Below are 13,507 nucleotides of genomic sequence, written 5' to 3'. Positions count from 1 at the left end.
CCAGCTCCAAACCAACTCCTCCCAGCAAGTGACTGCCCTTTCCCCAACAGCTCTGTCTGTTGTCAGCTCCTGGGCTTTATAGGCCCATCTATTCCTGCCCAGCTGAGCAGGGGTTGCAAACATGGGCAGCGTGGGAGCCCCCCTTTGGGGAGGCTAGCCATGCAGCTCCACCCCTTCTACCTGAGGCCAGAGGTGCCCCGGAAACTATCCTGGGCCACCACCTGCCCTCAGTGCCAGCCCCAGCACCAGGCTGTCACCAGCCCTAATCTGCCGGCCGCCCACCAGCCCCTGCATCAGCCCCAGTCCTAGGCTGCTGGCCTCTGGCTGGAACTGAGCTCCCGCTGGCTTGGGGGAGAGGGTGGAGCCCGGGTGGGGCCAAGGTTTGTCTTAGCCTCCCCTGGCCTATTATACCTGCCTCCCATGGTTGCAAGCATTGTGGAGATTAGGACTAGAATTCAAAATGACCTTGACAAGTTGGAGACTTCATCTGAAATCAACAAGATGAAATGGACTACACTCTAGAAAGGAAAAATCAAAGGCACAACTACAAAATGGGGAATAACTGGCTAGGTAGTTGTACTGCTCAAAAGCATCAGTCAGGTTATAGTGGATCTCAAATTGAGTATGACCCAACCATGTGATGCAGGTGGGTAAAAGACTAATATCACTCTGGGGTGTATTAACAAGAGTGTTGTATGTAAGACATAGGAGGTAATTGTTCCATTCTACTCAGCTTTGGGGAGGCCTCAGCTTTAGTAATGTGTCCAATTTGGGGCTCCACTTTCACCTGGTTCAGACCTAGTATTTGAATTCATACCCATTTTAGTCTTAGTGAGACTTCCACCCACAAAACTGACATGAGAATTTGACACACAATCCATGAGTCAGAGTCTTCCTTGCATTAACATTAGAACTGGATTCTTATTTATATTGATCTATAAAGGTCTAGCCTTTCCAGAAGAGTCTCAGGATATTTTTCCTGCAGTACGTTACCACAAACTAAAATAAGTACACTGAATAAATCAAAATCTGAAAGGTATTGTATGTGGAAAATTAAAATGGAAGTGAGAACCACAGAAACCATGCCAAGGGTCTGAGTTTGAGTCACTACTTAAAAAATAAAACTAAAAAAGAATGTATTCATAATTATTTCAATCTCAAATGCCATAGCAATAGTTTACCTTCAGTTTATAAATGGAAAAAACTGTAACACTTTAAAAGCAGCAAAGAGTCCTGTGGCACCTTATAGATTAACAGACATATTGGAGCATGAGTTTTCGTGGGTGAATACCACTTCATCGTACTAACAGACATATTGGAGCATGAGCTTTCGTGGGTGAATACCCACTTCGTCGTACTAACAGACGTATTGGAGCATGAGTTTTCGTGGGTGAATACCCACTTCATCGTACTAACAGACATATTGGAGCATGAGCTTTCGTGGGTGAATACCCACTTCATCGGACATCCGATGAAGTGGGTATTCACCCACAAAAGCTTATGCTCCAATACGTCTGTTAGTCTATAAGGTGCCATAGGACTCTTTGCCACTTTTACAGATCCAGACTAACACGGGTACCCCTCTGATGCCTGTAACAGTTTAGTGCACCAGGAAACTTTTAAAATCTGAACTCAAAAGATAATGCTGACACATAGTTATTTTTGAGCTTTCAGTGTACTGTATCAGGAAGTATAGTTTTCTCTGTTAGCAGGAAACACAAGGGAGAAGCATTATATGAATTGGTTTCAGAGTAACACCATGTTAGTCTGTATTCGCAAAAAGAAAAGGAGTACTTGTGGCACCTTAGAGACTAACCAATTTATTTGAGCATCAGCTTTCGTGAGCTACAGCTCACTTCATCGGATGCATACTGTGGAAAATACAGAAGATGTTCTTATACATACAAACCATGAAAAAATGGGTGTTTTATCACTACAAAAGGTTTTCTCTCCCCCCACCCCACTCTCCTGCTGGTAATAGCTTATCTAAAGTGATCACTCTCCTTACAATGTGTATGATAATCAAGGTGGGCCATTTCCAGCACAAATCCAGGGTTTAACAAGAACGTCTGAGGAACGGGGGGGTAGGAAGAAACAAGGGGAAATAGGTTATCTTGCATAATGACTTAGCCACTCCCAGTCTCTATTCAAGCCTAAGTTAATTGTATCCAATTTGCAAATGAATTACAATTCAACAGTCTCTCGCTGGAGTCTGGTTTTGAAGTTTTTCTGTTGTAATATCGCAACTTTCATGTCTGTAATCGCGTGACCAGAGAGATTGAAGTGTTCTCCGGCTGGTTTATGAATGTTATAATTCTTGACATCTGATTTGTGTCCATTTATTCTTTTACGTAGAGACTGTCCAGTTTGACCAATGTACATGGCAGAGGGGCATTGCTGGCACATGATGGCATATATCACATTGGTGGATGTGCAGGTGAACGAGCCTCTGATAATGTGGCTGATGTTATTAGGCCCTATGAATACAGACTAACACGGCTGTTACTCTGAAACTAGTCTTGAAAGCTATCAGTAAGATATTTGGAAAGTGTTCTCTTCTAACCACCTGTCAACTTTCCAGTTGGAATCTACCTGTAGGCCTTGTTAGTGAAATTGCATTTCTTACAGCAGCTCATGTGAAATATCATTTCAAAATCAGTTTATTTTAAATCTGTTCAGTTTGGGCTTTGAAAGCATTTACTCTTAATGGAAGTTTCTCTTTGAAGTTAAAAATTATTTCCTAAGCTGGAAAGATCTGACCACATTATTGTACAAATCAATGGATCACTCATGTTTAGAGCTTGAATCATCTTTTAATCTGCTCAAACAGAGCAGGATTTCCAGGAAGTTAAGTTTCACATCTGTTGTCCTAAAATCTCAAATCCATTTATAATCTTTTTCATCCACCCCTCCCAAATTTCAGTGTATTGCCACCCAATCGTCAGCCTTATTTTATCAGATATTCTATTCACCCAGTACACACACAAAAGAAAATATTTGGCAAGCAACTATCTGATAAGGTATACACTGCCACTGCATGCTAAATAATGTAACAATGTAGTCATATGCCAAACCCATATTGGGAAGCTAATAGTTTCTCTAGTATGATAACTCTAAAAATGGAAAAGGAGTACTTGTGGCACCTAGGTGCCACAAGTACTCCTTTTCTTTTTGCGAATACAGACTAACACGGCTGTTACTCTGAAACCTGTCATTATGTAAGGCTCTAAAAATGGAGAATACTGAGAATTTTGATTTCTGCATAAACAGGAATAGAGACTTAATTTAAATATGGCAGACGTGTTTGTCTACTACAGATGGTCTCAGCAGGTGATGTGCAGTTCTGGATTTGTATTATATTTAAACTATGGTTCAGATTTGGTGATGAACCAGATCTATGGCTTGGGTTTGGATTTCATGGTGTTATTCTTATAAGAAGCACACAGGATCTTTTTCAGGGAAAAAGGCAATATGCCGCGTTTATTGAAAATACAACAGTTAGCATATGCATTCAATTACACAACACAGACACACACGCACAAGTCCTGCAGATGGTCTTTATAGTTACCAGTCTGTCATAGCTTGAGTCAATCTAATGGCCAGTTAGATTGAACACGAGTGAGGAGCTGGGCTCTGTCGGTCGCGATCCGATGCTCCAAGGCTTTGCAGGACTGACCCCAGAGCTCTATGGCAAAACACCCCATCTTTATACTTGTACATTTCCATTTTAGTCTATGGATTTTGCAGTGTTATTCTGTAATCATTAGTCCTTAAGTGGTGTTAATCGTGGGGTTTTCCGCTTTTATCTCTTATTTGTTGTCTCGCCTTCAGGGGTGTTTGCCTCACCTCTGAGGTTGTCAATGCTGCTAACTCATTTTAGCCTCAGATACAATGGATATTCTCTGATTATTTCCTGCTGTCTCTCCAAGTCTCTTATGTCTTCTTGACCATCTGGACATTTGTAATGGCTTTCACACACATCCTTTACTCACACCAAACAATTTTACAGAGAATTTCAGAAAGGATAACATTTTAGAAAGGATTATATGGTTACTAAAGGGATTACAAAGGAACCTCACACAACTTTGTTTGCAATGTAGATAAGAACCAAGACCTTCTAGCAAATACTGTAATGAAAACTTATCCTAAAACAAAAGGTGACCATAATCATCCAGAAGGACTGTTCTGGTCTGTTCCTGCCTTAACATTAGTTCAGACACAGGCAGCCTGTCTCATGAGTTTCTACCAATGTCCCAGAGGGTCATTCCTTTCTGCTATTCAAAAAGGGTGGCTGGCAGGATGAAATCAAATCATACATTAATACATACTACATTATTATAACCATCAATCATAATCTCTAATACAAATATAAAATCTTACTCTTCCAATGGCACTGATGTCTCACAAACTGCTCTTGTGCAATTTGCTCCAAAATGGCAGATATTTTCTGAGATCAGCTATCCTCATGAGATTTTCACAAAAAGTTGTTCTCAAGATACTTTGGCTGTATCTAAATGAGAACTACAAAATAAATCTGGCATTGGGTACAACTGTGGTGGAGGTATACAAAACCCGCACCAGCAAGGAAAGGGTTAATCAGCCACATTGGGCCAAGGCATCCCCACCTCACAGCTGCAAAGCATGCATGGCTTGGAGGAGGCACTCAAAAAGGAGAACACCCAGCTGAGTAGAAGGGCAGACAGTGGAAGCAAACTGACCAACACTCCAGGAAAGATGCATTGCAAGAGGTCCTCCTGCCCAAGATTCTGGCTGTAGTGGCTTTTGCCAAAACCTGCAAGAAGAGACTTCTGACACTGAGAAGCTCTGAGACTTTACCTTTGATTTCACTTATCTAATATTTTTACTTTATCTGCTGGAAAAGAGGGGACTGGTAGGAAGCGATCCATGGAGGCAGCAGTATAGCATGTTTGGGTGCAGGACTTAATGCTTACCACATGGCCCTGGACCAGAAGACAGTGGAGAGGGTTGGCCTGGGCTCCCGTACTAGCTCTTTGGCAGTGCAGAAAGCAGAAAGCCTACCCCAGTAAGGGGAACGTGGGGGAGAGAAGGCCCTGAAGTCAAAAGTCTTGAGACCCTAAGATCTTGTCCCAGGGCAGATCTGAAGCCCTTGCTTAACCAATAGGGCTGGAGTCTTTATATACCCCAAACGGTCTTACTGGCATTAGATGCATGACCTGACCAGAGCACTGAGCCACAAGAGGGACAGACTGTCACAAGGCAGGAGTAGCGGTCAACGGGGCCAAGACAGAAGAGAACCTGCTATGCCCCGGCCTGCCGACAAGGCAGCACCTGCAATGAGTGATCTCTGTCACACCAACCAGAACTGAGACAGTAAAGTTGGTTTGAGTTCAGCTGTAGAGGCATTTGGTCGATCCATTTATTATAGATATCGGCGCTGATTCTCTGATAGGGCCAGAAAGGGCTCAAGGAAGTCTGGATTGGAGGTAAGGATGTGTCTGATGTGATGTGTTGTACTTACACTCCTTTTTGTACTTTCAGCTGGTAAGATATGTTCCTGTGTGGGTGTCTAGTATCATGAAGGAAGCCATATAGTGTTTCTTGATGAAAGGGAAAATGCCCTCAATTGAATGTGATGGGATGGTATTAGCTAGCTGCCTAAAGTGTGTCTCTCCTCCCATGGGCATCACTTCAACTTTCCTGGGTTTAGCTGCAACCAGCTGTTTCTCATCCAAGGATCAGAGCTCTGGTTGCAGAGGTGAAGTTGCCCAACTTGACCTTCTACCCATAGTTTGTGCAGAAAGGGCAGAACTATCTAAGTGTGCTGCCACACATGGGAGAACCAGCAGCATCGTGATCCACAGCGTCAAACACCACGTTGTGATCCACAAGGAGGAGGACAGATGTTTTACCATCGTCCCTGGCCAGGAGATCATCCAGCAGTGCAACCAGCGGAGTTCCCATACTTAAAGCCTTATTGAGAAGAATCTAGGTATTGGAAGACTTCAGATGATGTTGGAGACAGCTTGTAATCATCTTCTTAATTACCTTCCTCAGGAAAGGAAGGCTGAATGCTGGCAAGTAGTTTGCAAGGTTAGTGGTACTTGAGTACGGCTTGGACAATGTCATGTTTTAAAGTAAGTAACTAACTAGTTAGAGGATCTAGATATTCACTGCAGTTTTTCACCAGCCAGCAGTGGCTACTAACTTTCTGGACATGCTGCTCCTTCTGCATTACATCTGGACCCTTGGGGGAAAAAACAATATGAACAAATGTGAAGATGCAGCTGATGTACATCTATTCATTCCAAAAATATTTAAAGCCAAGAAAATGCAAAAATCTGTCCTTTCCCCACCCACTCCAGCATCAACTAAACTCAAAGGGACAGATTCTCAACCGCACCTGAGCAAAGCTCTAGCCCAGAGACAATGGGGACTCTCACACAGCTATTCATGGCTCACTGATCCTTCACCACCCAGCCCCAGAGTAAACTGGAAATACAAAATTAAGAAGCAGCTACAATTTGACATCAGCATAAGGTCTCTCAATAACTTATGGCAATTTGAAGATTATGCATAGCAGAGCTCTATTCCTCCTCCTGTTCTCCCCCCGCCCCACCAACACAACGCCAAGCCAGAGGTGTGGGAGGTGGCTCTGTCATCTCCAATAGCAGAGAGTTCCACTACACAAGGGGAATTCTCTACTGGCCACCTACAGACAGAATATGGCCACTTAGCATGCACCTGAGCAATGATATGCAGCCACAATGGATCAGAGAATCCACCCCCAAATGTGTTTGTTTTAAATTAATAGGTCTGAGTTCTCACCTGAAAATTTTTATTTTACATTATTTTGTCTCTAGCCTGATTAGGAGGAAAAATGCTATGCCTATACTTGCATGCAGAATAAGGACACGAGGTTCTGTCTTACTTCCTCAAAGCTTCCCTAAAATATTTGGAATGGGATCTGTATCCTGTCAATTCTCTCCATATTATTTCCCATTATATAAATAATGGAAATAAAGAAAAAGCTGTTTTATACACTGTGAAAACTCTTTAGCAGGAGGGAAAACTGAGTCCAATATAATAAAATATGCATGTGCAACCTACCTACAAGACAGGGACTGATTCCGTTTTGCCAGACGTTCATTTATTTTGTCAACAGGCTCCTTATGTCATGACTGAAAGTTCTGTTGCACCCCTTGCTGTCCATACTGCGTATATTTGTTTTAGTATCTCCTTGTCTGTTGACCTTGTTGGTATTATGTAAACAGCAGTTATGCAAGGAATGAAAGCTGCTCAGTGTCTCACAGATTTTAGATTGCATAACACAGTTTATTGCTATTAGAGCTTTCTGTATTCCTACCAATACTCCACGTGAAGTAAAAGGGGGGGAAAGCACTCTTCACTTTATTAGAGATATGTGTCCCATCTTCAAGACTGCCTGTAAGAGCTTTTTGCCATCACAGTATTATTTTACTTCTGAAATTTCATGTAGCCCTATTCTCCCCCACAGGATGGATGGAATTCATTCCTGTGCAGAGGGCCAGCATAATGCCTACACACCACTTAAGCTCTCTTTTGAAGGAGTAAGTGAGACTTAAGTGGCACATAACTGCTGTACTGGCTTTCTGCACAGGGATGAATTTAATCCAATAAAGCAAATTCTGTTGAAGTCAATGGGACTCCTGTGGAGAACAGGACCTTGATGTTTAAATACCTTGTATCTAAGAGGGACTGACTGGCTCAGAGGATTGATAATAGCCTAGGACACAAAAACTTTACCTCTAGCTTAGCAAATCCATCACAGATTAGTTTAGGCATCAAAAATTTCTGTTGGTTGTTGGGGCTCCTATGTGAAATGAATTCATGGCCTCAGTCCCGTATCTAGTGGACAAGTGTCCATTCTCATTGACATCCTTTTTACTGATCTCAGAAGACAGGCTAATGTTGGATGGAGATAGAGAATGACTTACTCTTGGAGCCACAGAAGTGGTCTCTCCAAATCAAGGTTGAGGCACTCTACTGAGCTTGCGTCACTGTTCCTTGTATTATAGTCATTCTGTAGACAAAGAGAAGGCCTGATTAAAACCCAGCATCTTTCATGAGTACTAAAATTCAAGTACAAATATAAATCCTATGTACATTTGAATGTGAATATGTAGGCTTCACACGGAACAATTCTGATGATATCTATCTATTGCTGTCTGACAGTTATAATGCGAGACAGTTATAATGAGAGAACAAGCACGGGCATGTTTTATTTCAAACATGCCCATGCTTGTTCTCTCTCCCAACCCCATGTTTTTCATAACAACCATTGATGTTATCTGTCATGATTGCACATATCTAGAAGAAAGGATTGTTATTTATGTTCCCTCTGCTGGCTGGTTCTGCAGCAGCAGGCGAAAGTATTAAATTGTTGTTCGTGCCCTTTTTCTAATTTTCCCTCCCGCACACACACAACTCCTGACAGCAGCAGATGTGCAATTCGAAATAAAAAATACAATATAAACATTTTCTTTTCTGAACACCATCTTCAGTGACATTATTGGCCCGCTGGGAAGATTTGAGGACTGGCTCTGGCCCTAAGGCAAACTGAGTTTGAGACCCCTGGTATAGATGATATTTCTTTAACATTAACATTTCATATCAATTTTGCCTCCCTCCAGAACCAATATTTTGTTGCACATTAATGAATCTTCATTTTGAAATATTAAACAGTTATATAGTATCCTATCCAAAAAAATAGGGAAAGAGCATTTGCATGTGTGCACACACTCCTTTACCAGTCCTGAACTGTAAGTTCACCTTTGGGCATATCTTTTTATCAAAGCAACGGTAATCTCTAGCAAATGTTCCATCTCTTTGCCACATCCATATATGCTTTAATAATTTAGAGGTTACTGAAAATGCTCTCATACAAAATGCAACAGCTACTGGAATAATAATCTGCAAGGAATATTCCAGGGATGCTTTCTCTAGCTACGAATGCATCCCACAAACGCCTGTTATATAAAAAGGTTTAAAGATCTACTATGTCAGCCCACAGTGCCAGTGAGTGGCTGTGGACAGAGCCACATTCAATTGTCTTCCACCATGTGGAGGGTTGCTGCAATAGTAAATCTTCTAGCATTATTATGGGAGAAGTAGATGGAGGGTCAGCAGTGAGCGGATCCTACATGCCTGATGACATCAGAAAAAATATTAACTATTACCCTAGACGGTTATAGCATAGTTAATTTTGCTGCTAGACAACCTGGGTCAGATTTTCTCCTGCATTAGAGCTGTGTTGAACCCATTAACCTGCACAAAGCTATCTTAAAGCCAGTTTAGCTAGCCCTGGGAGAATTGCCCATGTGATAAGAAATCCTGCAGAGCCACCTACTGTTTAAATTAAAAGTGTCCCACTTCATAAGTGCACTATGTTTTATTTTAAAAAAATGCATAGATGGAATCATGTAAGTTAAGAAGAAAAAGATCTATTCAGTCCTCTGATGCAAATCCCTGGCAATGCAAGATAGCTCCAGATTGTGCATTTATACGTGATTTTGATCACTTTCAATTTTAAATGTTTCATCTGATGGGGCTTCCACCATTTCTCTTGAGACATTGTTCCAGAACCTGTCAAGAAGTTTTCTCTGATACTAATCTTTTTTATTGCCGTATATTACACTTAGTTATACCCTCTGTTCAAACCAAATTAGCCTCTCCTCTCATGCTTTGTATTTAAACCCTTCAGATAGCTGTACAGTGTTAGTTTCCTTCCTTGTTTGATGTTTAACCAAGCTATACATATTTAGTTCTTCCCTCAAAAGTAAGTTCCAAGAACCCACAAACAATTTTTGCAGCTATTCAGTGAACCTCCTCTAGTTTGTCACTATCTTTCTGGCAGTCCCAGTACACAAAACTGAATGCAGTATTCTAGATCTGGTCACACCAGAGCTGTAGAGAGAATGACTAGTGTACTTGGTCAGAATATTCAGAAACTTCAGAACTCAACATTTCTCCACCACTTCAATAGCTCTTATCTCCCTGCTCTGAGATACGGTGCCCACACGTGTGCATCCCAAAATTATATGGACCTTCCTCCACCACCACCCCCGCTCTTCCCCCCAATCACATTGCAAACTAATTTCTTGGCTCCTGTCACCAGTGGCCTCTTTTAGCATTACTGCTTTTGAGTATCTGCTTAGGACTGTTTTTCTAGAATTTTTTTCCAAGCTAAATATTTTCTTCCCATAGCCTCCAAAGAGAAGAAAATATGATCTTGCAATTAAAGCACAGATTAAGTAGCCAGGTTGTCTGTGCTCTACTCCTGTCTCTGCCATAGCTCTTTCCTATGTGATCCTAGGCCAGTCACTTAACTTCTCTGTCAGTTTCCTTCTCAGTAAAATTGAATTGATGATATTTATCTACTCTAAAGGAATGTTGTGAAGCTAAACTAATGTTTACGAAGTGCATGGAAATCTTCTGATGGAAGGCACTAGAGAGGTGCAAAAGATGAGGATTATTTCTCTATCTCACTTAACAACTTTACGTTTAGCATCCTCTGCAAATGTCATTAACATTGTTTACTACTCCCTCTTACAGTTCACTAACAAAGAAGTTAAATAAAGCCCTGAGGAAAAAAACACATACTTGACTTTTAACAGGAGTAGTTCCACTGAAGGGGACTATTTGTGTGCTTAAAGCCAAACATGGGTGCAAATGTTTGCAGAATCAGAGCCTTAAGATAGTACTTGATACCAATCCTTGCAGCAACACCTCCCAATGCTCAGTATGTTACTGTTTATAATTGTCCCAGCTAGATTAAGGGAACTATATAGTCCTAAATTTAGATGGACAGTCATTAAAAATGGAATTTGGCCATCACTGCAGAGTGACTTTGCACATCTTTAGTGAGTCATATGGTCCATATCTCTGCCAGGGCGGTATTCTCCCCAGTACATACAAATGTTTGATCAGTCAAAATTGTAACGCGCTGTTTTAGTTATTCAAAATAGGTGAAAGTCAAATACTAGGACACTTCAGTCTGAGTGGCTTTTGAAAGGGCTGTAATTTTCTTTCTGCTTTGACTGAGGCATGAGGCCAGGTACTGATTGTTTCAGTCACAAATGGCAGATAACTGTACATTTTTAATGTCCCTCAGGATTACATACTACTGGCAATGACAGACTGAAGAAAAGATATTTTGTTTCCACCTTTGCATACATTGCATGGTGTAAAGAAGATTAAATGAATGAGCACAAATATCAACTAAAACTTGCCAATAAGCACAAAAGATGGGAACAGAGCCTACAGCGTACCTGTCCCTAACCCAAAATGGTGTGGGGGATGCTCTGACCCCAATCCTGTAATCTGTACCCATACCAGACCCTTCTGAAGTCATGGGTGGTATTTGCACATGCTTGCATCATCAGGATCATGGAGTTAATTAAGATGGAGGAGCCGGGGGGAGCCACACTAAAGTATGTGAGGTTGCTCTTAGTGAATCAGTGAATTTTCCACCAAGTTATTGCTTCACAGAATCTCATCAACTCCTGCACAACAACAGGTACAGCTCGTCCACTGTTGGTAGCATGGTTGGTGAACCAGTTACTCTGCTGATGTTGGAGGGCACAGGAGCAAGACTCGGGGCTGACTCTCTGCATGGATTCATTGGGCTGGAGACAGGTTGCTGCTCAAAATGCTATGGATAATGAAGAAAACTCATGGAGTGGAACAAAGCATCGTTCATAAGATTTGTTAAACATTTGTGAGTTGAGAAAAGCAGCAGCTCAGATTATAAAGGCTTCATTGATGAAGGTGTCTGATCATTGATCTTCATCCTGACAAAGCTCCAGGAAAAACACTTTTCTTCTAAGCTATGGCCTTTGTGATGAAACTACTGAAAGCTGTTTAGAAGGTGAATGTACAAGTGGAATAGACAAAGGCTCCAGGAAATAATTATCTGAAGCAGATTAGCCCATTTCTGCTACTATGCAAGCTATATATCAACACATTTCACTGAATGATAAGTTGGTGGTTCCATTTTTAATCTGTTTTGTGGATCATGAGTAGATTTTAGGCATATGCGATAACTTAGGGTACTTAACCCTGGTAGTTTCATCTCCATTATATTACAATAGTGCCTAGGGGCCCCAATATGTTAGGCTCTGTTCATAAACGTGGTAACAAAGAGTCCCGACCTTGGAGAGCTCACAGTTTAAATAGAGAAGACAGATAAAAGGTAGGGAAAAAGGAAGCATTATCATCATTTTACAGGTGGGGAACTGAGGCACAGAGAGATTAAGTGACTTCTCTATGGTTACACAGACGGTCCCAATGTGGCACAGCCAGGAACTGAACACAGATCTCTTTATCCAGTCCATTATCACATGCCCATCTTTCCTCTCTAAGGCAAATCATCATAAATCATCATTTGTTTGCCTTAGTACTCCACATACTAGTAAATGAACATGTAGTGACTGCCTTTGTAGAAGATAGAAAGAGTTTGGAAACACCTTAGAATTGATTTTTCAAAGCAGTCTAGGGGATAGGATTTTATCACACATCTTCCTTTAATTTTAATGTCAGGTAAGTGTCTGAATTAATGGCTAATCTTCTTGACTGGAGACTAGCTGGAGCAGTCAGGAAGGGAATTAAATTAATAATGCAAGAGGTAGAGGAGGGTGATAAGATGGCAAATTCAAACTCAGCATGTCATGAAAAAATTGAACCGATGTGATTAAAGAATGTGGAGAGAAGACATTTTTCAATTGTTTATATTCCAAGGCTAGGAGCCTCGGGAACAAGCAAGAAGAATTGGAAATTGTCATTGATGAGAAGAAATTTGATACAACTGGCGTTAATGAAACTTGGTGGAACTATTTTCATTACTAAAATGTTAAAATCGCTGGTTATAATCTCTTCAGGAAGGATAGAGTGGGTACAAGGGTCGGGGGTGGCACTCTACATTAGAGGTGTCATTTCCTGGTTCTGAGTTAATAATAACTCAGGACCACAGAATCTTGAATTCACAGGTATCCACGTGCTAACTACCACCCAGGAGTTGGATACTGGTAGGGGTTTGTTACAGACCACCAAATCAAACCAGAAGACAAGATGAGTTGCTTCTTAAACACTTGTATGTAATATGTGGAAAGAAAAACTGTTCTGGGAGACTTCCATTTGGGGGACATATGCTGGAGACCTCATCCAGTAGTAAAACCATCATATAAGTTTCTAAAAATTATAGATGATTTTCTAACACAAAAGGTGTTCAACCAGCATGAGGTAACTATTTTGGCCCTCGTTACGATGGATAAAGATGAATTAATCGCTACTTTGGAAGTTGGTAGTTGTCTAGGGACCAGTAATCATGATCTGATTATATTCAATATAGACAAACAGAAGACAGTCCCAACTAGTAAAAATATATTTATAGCTGGTGCTTCAAAAGGGATAATTCCCTAAAGCTGTAAAAAATTATGAGTGAAATTGATCGGGAGGAAAAATTTAGACAGAAAAATGTGAATGAAAATTG

Source organism: Lepidochelys olivacea, assembly GCF_965140295.1.
Source record: "Lepidochelys olivacea isolate rLepOli2 genome assembly, chromosome: 6".
Taxonomy (NCBI): Eukaryota; Metazoa; Chordata; order Testudines; family Cheloniidae; genus Lepidochelys; species Lepidochelys olivacea.
The sequence above is the reverse complement of the archived record's forward strand: the minus strand, read 5'-3'. Positions refer to the sequence as shown.